The sequence below is a fragment of the Octopus sinensis genome, linkage group LG4 (genome assembly GCF_006345805.1).
Source record: "Octopus sinensis linkage group LG4, ASM634580v1, whole genome shotgun sequence".
Lineage (NCBI taxonomy): Eukaryota > Metazoa > Mollusca > Cephalopoda > Octopoda > Octopodidae > Octopus > Octopus sinensis.
In genome coordinates, this window is record NC_043000.1 from 71,748,798 (window position 1) to 71,759,931 (window position 11,134).

The window sequence follows — 11,134 nt, forward strand, 5'->3', positions numbered from 1 at the left end:
GATGGGAAAGGACGACCGGAAGAAAGAAGATGAGACATACACGACGATAAGAATCCAAAAGAAGGCCGGAAGGAAAAGAACAAACATAGACTTAAGACTAAAGATTGACACTGGAGCGCAGAGTAATATCTTACCTGTCAACCTCTACAAAAAGATGTTCCCAGAACACATAACAAAAGAGGATAAAGTCAAACAAGGAATCCTCACACCAAGTGATGTAATCCTCACTGCGTATGGAGGAACCAGGATTCCACAACTGGGTAAAACAACTATCGCAGGGACACACAAAGGAAAATTAATTAAGTGTTCTTTTTATGTCACAAGAACAGAAGGCCCAGCAATTCTTGGACTCGATACCTGCAGGTGGTTAAATATTGTGTCGGTCAATACTGAAGTGAAAGCAGCTCCAAGCAGGATTGACAGTGATATGCCTATCAAAGACCGACTACCAATCAAAAACAAAAGGGAGATGGAAGGACTAAGAAGAAAGGTCCACCACATTGTAAATGTGACAACCAATAAGCACATGTACAAAGACATAGAAAAGACAGTTTCTACATGCCGCATCTGCCAAAAGTACAAAACCTCACAACAAAAGGAGGAAATGATAGCTAGTGACATCCCAAGAAGGCCATGGCAAACTATTGGAGTAGATCTATTCACAGAAGGCCAAGAATGGTATTTAATAATGGCCTGCTACTACTCCAAATTTCCATTTGTGAGAAAAGTGAAAGACCTGACAGCCAAAACAATCACTACAGTGGCCCGAGGACTCCTAGCAGAGCAAGGAATACCAGAGCAGATCATATGTGACAATGGAACCCAGTTCACGTCACAAGAATTCAAAAAGCTAGCCGAAGAGTATGGGTTCAATATTACAACCTCATCTCCACACTATCCCAAAGGTCATGGGTTTATAGAAAGACAGGTGCAGACGGAAGAGAACACTAGTCAAATGCCGAGACTAAGGAAGACCCACACCTGGCACTTCTGTCCCTACGAGCGACACCACTGAGAGCTGATATGAAATCCCCAGCAGAATTGCTGAATGGCAGGAAGTACAAAACTACCCTGCCAACTAAGATCCAACCTCCTATTGACCAGGAAGAAACAAGGGCAAAGCTAGCAGCCACTCAAGAACAAGCACAGAGGCATTACAACAAACATGCACCTGAGATGCTTGGAGGACAACATGTGCATACTCAAGATCCCATAACTAAAACATGGATCCCAGCAAAGGCTGTCAGTAGAGCTGAAACACCAAGATCATATATAATAGAAACAGAATCTAGTAGGCAGCTGAGACGCAACAGGGCCCACATCCGCCCAACACCAGAGCTGCCGAGGAAAACGTGTACACCACCTGCTGCATTGGTGACAACACCCACAGAGTCATCACCCCAACGTGTACCGACCACATATCAGCAGCCCAAGAACACACCTCAGACACCGGTGCGAAGCACAAGATGGAGAAAGAACACTCTGCCACCGGTTCGATACCGTTAAAGAAAAGAAAAGTATCTAATTCAGCTAGACTACAATCCATGGAGCAAGGGAGACTACTCATAATTGTCTTCACTGCCAAAAGACCCCTTTAATTTTTTTCAAGAAGAAGGGATGTTACACATTCATATCTGTGTGTTTGCTAATGCCAAACTACTCCCTACTCTTGGCACTATTTGTTAGTGAACAGTACAAACTGTGTGTGAAGTATATAATGTGTTACTACGCGAATGTCGTCGTCCGTCTATCAAGTAATGAAAATAAAGACGTAAACATAACAATGGTTTTCATTTGGTTGTCTTTCCCATTAGAACCCAAACTACACATAACAGTTACCAATGTTCTACGATTAATGAGTTGACCCATGTTGTAGGATCACGATGCTTGACAATAACACCAAGCTTCTCCTGGCGATTACGTTCAAATTTGCCCTTAATCTCAAATTCTTCGTAGATGGTGTATGACTAATATAACGACCTGTTTTAACTTGAGTATTGATCAAGTAATTTTCTAAAACCTTTACACAGATCAGGTTAACCAAGTAATAAGTTTACAGAGTTCACCTCAGGTCTTTTTTAACAAGTCTAATTTAAGATATGCATCTTTTCCTTGTATAGGTGATCGCATAAACCTATCCTGACAACTTGCAACATAAGTTTCATGACTGAACTTCTCGCTGGATGCTATACTAACTGTAGTTCTTCAGTCAGACATTAGTTGACTAAATAAATAGTGGACATAAGTGCTGTTTTTTTTAGAGCGACAGTACTCCTGTAACTAGTGATGATTTTGTCATCTGGGTTTTCAAATTCAAACAGTTAAATATTTATTGTGCTTGCAGTCTGGAGATAAGATGAAGCCTGCACTTTTCCGTCTTTCTCCGTGATTCCTGCAGCAAGCAACTACATGTCATATTGTGGTTCCCAGATCTTTTAGTTTTCGTCTAATCTTCCTTCAAAGCTCAAGATTTTTTGTTGTAGCTTCAAACACTTCTTGCTAAGACCAGAAGTAGCCTTTAAAATGTGTCCAGAATATTTCACTTTCAAACAGCTTGCACGGGCACTTTCTGCGTGCAAAACAAATAAAATTAATGAAGAGAATAAATACTTATCTTTGTGTTTGTGTACTATAACAACAAAGACAGTTAGATAAAATAGGAGGCAACTTTACATGTAGCTTGTTAATCCATCCATCCAGCTTTCCGTCTACCTTTGTACCTACCCACCTACTTATATCTACTTTTCTGTCTGTCTGAAGAGACACACGGCATTTCGTAAGTGAAGGTTATCTCATTGCTTGGAAAATAAATTAAAACAACTTGGGTGTTGTCGCCTCTCCTTTTCATAATTTTTATGAACTGGATCGACATGCGCAGCTATTGTAGAAGCGGCATTATAATCAGTAGTTGTAGAAACAACTGTCTAATATTTGCAGATGACATGGGGCTACTTGACTCATCCGAAGATAATCGCCAGCATGCACTGAATGGATTTACTACCGAGTGCTGAAAGGTAGGGATGAGTGTTAGTGTTGTGAAGACTGAGTCATTGGTCCCCTCAAGAAAGTCTTCCATGTTAGTGGAACACCACTGAGGCAAGTAGAGAAGTTTAAGTATGTCAAGGCCATAATCAAGAGCGATGGGAAGCAGGAGGCTGAATTGGGTGCAAGAAATGCAGGTGCTGGCACAGCAATGCACCGACTCCAGCATTTGATCCTCAGATGGGGAGGGGTTGGTAAAGATAGCAAAAGTTGCTATCTTCAGTTCAGTTTATTCTCATCAATTGTCACGAATGTTGGGTAATAGTTGAAAGAGTACAATCGTGACTACAAGCAGCTGAAATAGGGTTCCTCTGAAAGATCTCTTACCTGTCAGGGTACGTAACTCTTTCCAGTTCGAGCCACTACTAACATTAAGAGGTCACAGCTCTGCTACTACGGACATATAATTAGAATGTTGCAGGAAAGAATAGCAAGATGCATTCTGCAAACCAAGCCAACCGACAGGCTGGATAACATCCTGATATGACGTACGACTTTTTGTCGTCACTGTTATATCTGAGCTGCTATAATATCAAACGTTTCTGATGTTCTCTTATTACTCTCCAGCTGTGTATCTTCAACAAACACTCCACGATATCTCTATTCAATAATTCCTACGACCTGCACACTATGACTGTGCATATGACACTCTTTGCAGACTGTTCTGTGCATGCTCATTTATACCAACTAGTATATAACCTACGAGACCTCTTGGTCCACAGCTTCTTCCCTGACCCTACCTCCCAACCTGGCTCGTTCCCCTGCTCCCGCCCACGCTGCCGCACTTGCCCATACCTCTCCAACACCACCCTCCTCACCGGCACCCATCACCAACCCTATCGCATCCTCGACTCCTTCACCTGCACCTCCAGCTATATAATCTATTGCATCTCCCGCTCTCTCTGCCATTCCCTGTACATCGGACAAACAGGACGCCGCTTGGCTGACCGGTTCGCGGAACACCTCCGAGACATCCGCCTCGCCAATGACACACCAGTCTCACGCCATTTCTGCTCCACCGGTCACTCCTTGCAACACCTGTCTGTGTTCGGATTGTCCTTGCACAGAGGCCATCAGGATTCCCGCTTGCGTCGTGAACAGGGATTAATCTTCTCTCTTCGCTCTTTTACGCCATTTGGGCTCAACTCTTCCCCCTTTTCATCTAACCTCCCCCCGACTCCTATTTCTCTTCAGTCCTTCGTCTTTTCACCCCTACTCTCTTTCCTTCCTCTTCCCTTCTTCCCCTTCTCCCTGCTCCCCCCCTCCCCATCTCCCCCTCCCCAAACCCCCAGCCGAACCCACACCTCACATGGGCTTTCCCCACCTCCCCACAACATCACACCACACTACACTACACCATACGACATTACACATCACATCACAACACAACACCCACAGCACACCGCCCACACACCCATCCCCACATCTTTACACCTACACATATCATATCACAACACACCCATCCCCATATCTCCACACCCACACATACATACACATGTCCAGACCACCAGCCCTCTTTCACACGCACATACATACTCTCTTATACACACACGTACCTTCGTGTTGGGGCAAAGTCACTTGACCCTGCTATCTCCCCTACTGTCCCTCTAGCGTCTAACGTCTGACTTCTGACCTCTGACTTCTGCCTGAAGTCAGAACGCCATAATGGACCGTTAGCTCCTACACGCATTTTTTCTCTCCTTTTTTTTTTTCTGTGTATCTTTCTGTCGAAGAGCGTAGGCTTGAAACGTAAAAGACTTGTTCTATTTCTATTCCTGAGCGCCATACTAATACATTTGTTTGTTTGTACTCCACCTGCCTTCGTCTTTTGTTTATTTTCGTAAACCTTCCCGTTATACTAACTAGTATAGTTCACTTAGCCAATCACGGGGGTGTACAGATTCCCCATACAACACATGACGGTTGTTTCTAATAGGATGCCATGGAGGAGGTATTTCAGGACTCTAACACCACGACCCTTCCAGGAAAGGTGAACGAGAAAATGGATAGTTGAAAGACTTGGAAATTAACAATATGAAAGTAATTGATACTGTGAAAGAAATGTGTGTATGAGTTAACTCCTATTTTTAATGGAGCAGTTAGCTGAACCCTAGTTATAATTATGTGGATAATTTTATCTATAAAGGTTATTTTAACATACCGATCTACTTGGTAAAATTGTTAATTAATTGATTAATTAAATAATTTAATTAATAAAATTTACCCTTCAATTATTAATTTAAAATTATAATTTACTCCATGATAGAATACTGCAGTTTTCTGTGGTATTGCTTGTAGCATACACATGGGTATAGAGTTTGAATAGTGTATTCACATTTGGCTCTGTAAATTTTGGAAGTGTTGGTTGGATATCTGTTACATGATGACACTCGATTGTGTGCATATTCAGCCATAGCAATTTCAAATTTTATAAAAATTGGAAATATTATACAGAAGAGAGAAGTAACTTTTAAATTACTTTAATCTTGAAACGCGTATATAATTAATCCTGGTCATGTTGATTCATTGTTTTTCTCTTTGCCTTCATAAAAAAGTATGTTTACCGTCATGGAGATTCTTATAGTAGCAGGAAAGGAATTTTAAACTCCTATTTCTAATTTCGATATGTGGTGAAGCAGTTAGCTGAACCCTAATTATATATATATATGTATTTTTTTCAAAGTGTACAAATAACACGGAAAAAAGAAATAGATAGTTACCAGGGTAGCAAAAATTCACATAAGTGCCAAGGATATTACAGCTTACTTATAAAGGTAGAAATTCCAAGGTTAAGTGAAATGTTTTTGTATTACATAGATAAATTAAGAAATGGAGTCAAATGCAGATATTATTCAAATCCATTTGAATAACATCTGTGTTTGACTCCATTTCTTAATTTATCTCTCTCTCTCTATATATATATATATATAGTAAATCCAAAAAGAACGAAGAACAAACACAAAAAAACAACAACGTGTCAATGTGGTGCATGTAAAGTATTAGCAGACACTCAGGGAAGGAAAGAAAGGTGGTTTTACATTTCGAGCAAAGCTCTTCTTCAGAAACAGAGGAAAGTTCAATAGAAAAGGAAGACGAAGAAAAAAAAAATATCGCCAATGAATCACATTTTCCCCGGCTTTCCGACTGACTTTGGAGTACCAAATTCACGAAATTCTTTCTACCATTGGGTTACATTACCTTGTTCATTCAGAATATGCAATTCCTGCACCTTGATTGTGAATATATACATATATACGTACATATATATATATATAAAAGTAAAAGACCCCCTTCGGTCATGAATGACCATGGAATTGCACCTAGAAAGTTATCCTCCTAGACACAAGTCCGGGCAAGGTTGTTTATAGAAGACCAGCAGTCGCCCATGCATACCAGCCTCTCCTCTCCACGCCACCAGTGTTATCCAAGGGAAAGACAAAGGTCAATACAGCTTGGCACCAGTGACGTCGCAACTCGTTTCTACAGCTGAGTGAACTGGAGCAACGTGAAATAAAGTGCCTTGCTCAAGAACACAACACGCAGCCCGGTCCGGGATTCGAGCTCACAACCTCACGATCGTAAGCTCGACGCTCTAACCACTGAGCTATGCGCCTTCACACACACACACACACACACACACATATATATATATATATATATATATATATATATATATATATGGCACAGGAGTGGCTGTGTGGTAAGTAACTTGCTTACCAACAATAAGGTTCTGGGTTCAGTCTCACTGTGTGGTGCCTTGGGCAAGTATCTTCTACTATAGCCTCGGGCCGACCAAAGCCTTGTGAGTGGACTTGTAGATGGAAACTGAAAGAAGCTGATCATATATATATATATATATAATATATATATATATATATATATATATATATATATATATATGTTTATATGTCTGTGTTTGTCCCCACCATGATTGCTTTGACAACTGATGGTGTGTTTACATCCCCGTAACTTAGTGGTTTGGCAAAACAGACCAATAGAATAAGTACTAAGCTTACAAAGAATAAGCCCTGGGGTCGATTTGTTCGACTAAAGGTGGTGCTCCAGCATGGCTGGAATCAACTGATTGAAGCAAACAAAAGAAAAGAATAAGAGAATGTATATATATATTTATATAATCAAAATACACAACAGGATATCAAGAAGTGATGCAGTATGACCGTTTCAAGCGGCTCCATTTAATTGAACAATGCGATCATTACATCAATTTAAATGCAGTGCTATCATCAGCTGCATAAATAAATAGAATTTGAACCAGTTGGACTCATTAATATAATTTTCTCAAATACTTTAACAGAGAAAGAAGATGGAAGAAATTTGTGTTGTTGCTCTTGTAGCTAAGAATAGACTACATTTCCAAGAATGGCATGAAGCCCACTGCATTCATAACTTGTAAAGGATTGTGGTTCATTTCTAATTTATTTGTCATTTTATCAACTACTAAATCTAAGACTAGAGGACTGTCTGTCTAGAATGAAGGGCAAGAGTGAGTTGACAGCTTATGGCTGGGTAGGTAGCATGTTTATCTTTCCAGTATTCCATAAGTAAATGTCCTGAGCAGTCTTTATAGAAACCACCTGATAAGTAATTAATTAAGTACATGAATGAATATTAAACTGATTCTATGTAATCTTTCCTTTTTAATATTGATTATTGATATATACACACATTTTTCCTCATTTGGTTATGATATCTTTTTTGATAATCTTAAATTTTATTTTATACAACACTAGCAGAATTGCCCGGCGATGCTCGGGGCTGAATTGCTTGAAAGTACTGTTAATGATTGCACTGAATTATGATGATTATTCATGCAAATATTGATATAAGTTTATGGTGGGAGATAAGGACTTAACGATAAAACGTGTGCCATTGCATTGTTTTGGGGGAACCAAATTTCTAATGAGCATTATAGGGGCACCAACTTTAAGTTTGAGAATGTGTGGTGGTAGTCCGGGGGGCTCAAAGGAATTGAGTACTTCTATTGGATAGTTAATGACGTCCTCTGGGTCAGGAGTTGTATCGATAGACTTATATACATAGACATCCCCAGGAATGAGTTTTAGCATTTCACCATTAATATGGTGAACCGTTTTATTCCTCGGGGTCAGAATAGCCCTTTGGCCAATCCAATCCATATTCTGATAATTAGCTTGTAGATCTGGGAACACTGCATCTCTGAGATCAGAAGGCGTTTTAACAATGGTACAAATGGAATCGATGGCAATATTACCATTTTCATCCCCTGGTATTTTGCCTTCACCAAGTACAAGGAAGGTGTGAGAAAATGCTGCTGATGTGATATTACGTCGCATATGAGCACGCATATTGGTGTGAAGTTTGAGAGTCTTCACCAGTGGCCACAATGTGGATGACTTAAGACACGCACTTACTGCATCAGCTCTAGTCCCTTTGGGAATAACGGGAAGTGTTTGTCAGAATTCCCCTGAAAGAAGAAGTGTTATGCCTCCCATGGGAGCTGAAGAGTGTTTGATGTCTCTGAGAGATCTATCTAGTGCCTCAAGAGCACCGCTGTGGGCCATCGTGCATTCATCCCAAACGATAAGCTTGCATCGTCTGAAGACTTTTGCCTGATCGGAGCTGTTACTGATGTTGCAAGTTGGTGTCTCAGTCTTCGCTAAGTCAAGCGGAAGCTTGAAAATGGAGTGAGCTGTCCTGCCGCCTGGCAACAAAGTAGCCGCAATTCCAGATGATGCCACAGCTAGGGCAATGCCTTGTGTTCGCCTAATCTCAGCCAATATTAATTTGTTGAGAAAAGTTTTCCCAGTGCCCCCAGGAACGTCCAGGAAAAATATCCCTACAGCTTTGGCCCAGACTGAATTAACAACGGAGTTGTAAGCGAACTTCTGTTCTGGAAGGAGCTTTGGCTCATTGTCGGCTATGTACTCGGCAAGCTCGTCAACATTAAAACATGTCTCACGCAGCAAATGTGAAGACAGAGTGTTTGTGCCTTCCCAGTTTGTTGAAGGTAGGCCATAGACCGGCAAGACACTACCGCCCATATCAAGTACAGTATCTTCGAACGTAGTTTGTTACCACACAGCCACACCTGCCCCTATGTATGTGTGTGTGTGTGTGTGTACGTGTGTGTGTATGGGTAGATATATTATGCATGTATATATGTGTATATATATATGTGTACATATTACATGTACATCTATATATATATATACATCTACACATAAAATACAAAATAGAAAGTTATATTTTGATATCGCTAGTGATAACAATACTCAAAATATATAACAGACTGGAATTTCGATCAATTGGATCTTGTCCTCCCTCTTGTATAGAAGTGTACGGCTGCATCGAAATTCATTTTTGGACTTTCTTCTATTGAAGGCATTTTAACAAAAATGCTTCTGTAAAGACGGTGAAAATATTGTCAATTTCCCCAAACAGGGACACAATTCAATTTTAAAACAATAACCAAAGGGGGGGTGGTTACGGTTTACAATTATTTAACAAATGCAACACAACAACGTTTCCCTGACGAGGAACCAACAAATGTGATTACAATAGTCAAACAGTAATAATAATAACAACAAACCTTTTTAATGTATCCCCATTTATGTGAAACCACTTATTCAAGTTCAAGTCATTGATGCAATTTTATACGAATTGCTAATACACACACACATAATAAGGGTGAAAAATTGAATATGAATTGAAAACCAGTGGTGTAGCATATAAGACCATAGCGGATCTTTCTCTAGCAAAAAGGATGACCAGTATTAATTGCTCATCGCTTTTATATAAATACTTTCACTTTAATTGTTGCACACTTGCAAAGAGAAAGGAGGAGAAAGTGTAGTGGTAATGGTAGGAATGAAGCACTTGAAATGAAAGAGGGAAATCGTAAAATATTGAGTTTTCTCGAATTTTTGCTTAATTGAAAAAACTTTACATGCCATGACCCAATGGAATCTACTTGAAAAAATGATAGGTAAATTCCAATTGAAGAAATTCTATATTGTAGAATTGTATAAAAAACGAACGGTTTGGGAGGCAGAGAAAATCTGCCTTTTATCATAAGAGATAGATAATATTACTGTTTATAAACAATCACCCATAGTAACCCAAGATAAAATTTTCTCTGTATTAACATCCTAGGTTTAATTAGGATCTTGCCTCTTTAACTGGTAATTAACACTATGATTTAGAGTCGTCCCGTACCCAGCCTCCTTTTATAGACAGTTACTTTATATCCAATTTACTACTCCTAATGTCTTCTTCCTTCCCTGTGGAAAGGGGATACACATGACAATATTTATGACCATACCTAGCCATGAGCTGTCAACTCACTCTTGCCCTTCATTCTGAACAGACACAGTCCTCTAGTCTTAGATTTAGTAGTTGATAATACCAGATAATACCAGACTGACTTGGTACTTCAACTTAAGTATCTACTTCAACTGAATCTCAATTATATATATATATAATATATATATATATATATATATATTATATATATATATATATATCATCATCATCATCATTTAGCGTCCGCTTTCCATGCTAGCATGAGTTGGACGGTTCAACTGGGGTCTGGGAAGCCAGAAGGCTGCACCAGGCCCAGTCTGATCTGGTAATGTTTCTACGGCTGGATGCCCTTCCTAACGCCAACCACTCCGTGAGTGTAGTGGGTGCTTTTTACGTGCCACTGGCACAGGTGCCAGACGGGGCTGGCAAACGGCCATGGTCGGATGGTGCTTTTTACGTGCCACCGGCACGGGGGCCAGGCGAGGCTGGCAACGGCCATGATCAGATGGTGCTTTTTACATGCCACCGGCACGGAGGCCTGTCGGGGCGGCGCTGGCAACGGCCACGTTCGGATGGCTCACTTATGTGCCACCAGCACTAGTATCACAGCTACAATTTCCATTGATGTTGATCGATTTCGATTCTGATTCTCACTTGCCTCAACAGGTCTTCATATATATATATATATATATATATATATATATATATATATAAATTGAAGTGTCCTGTATTATATATCCATTATGGCTGATCTTACCAATCAGTTTTGCACTTGAGGTTCAAGGGAGTG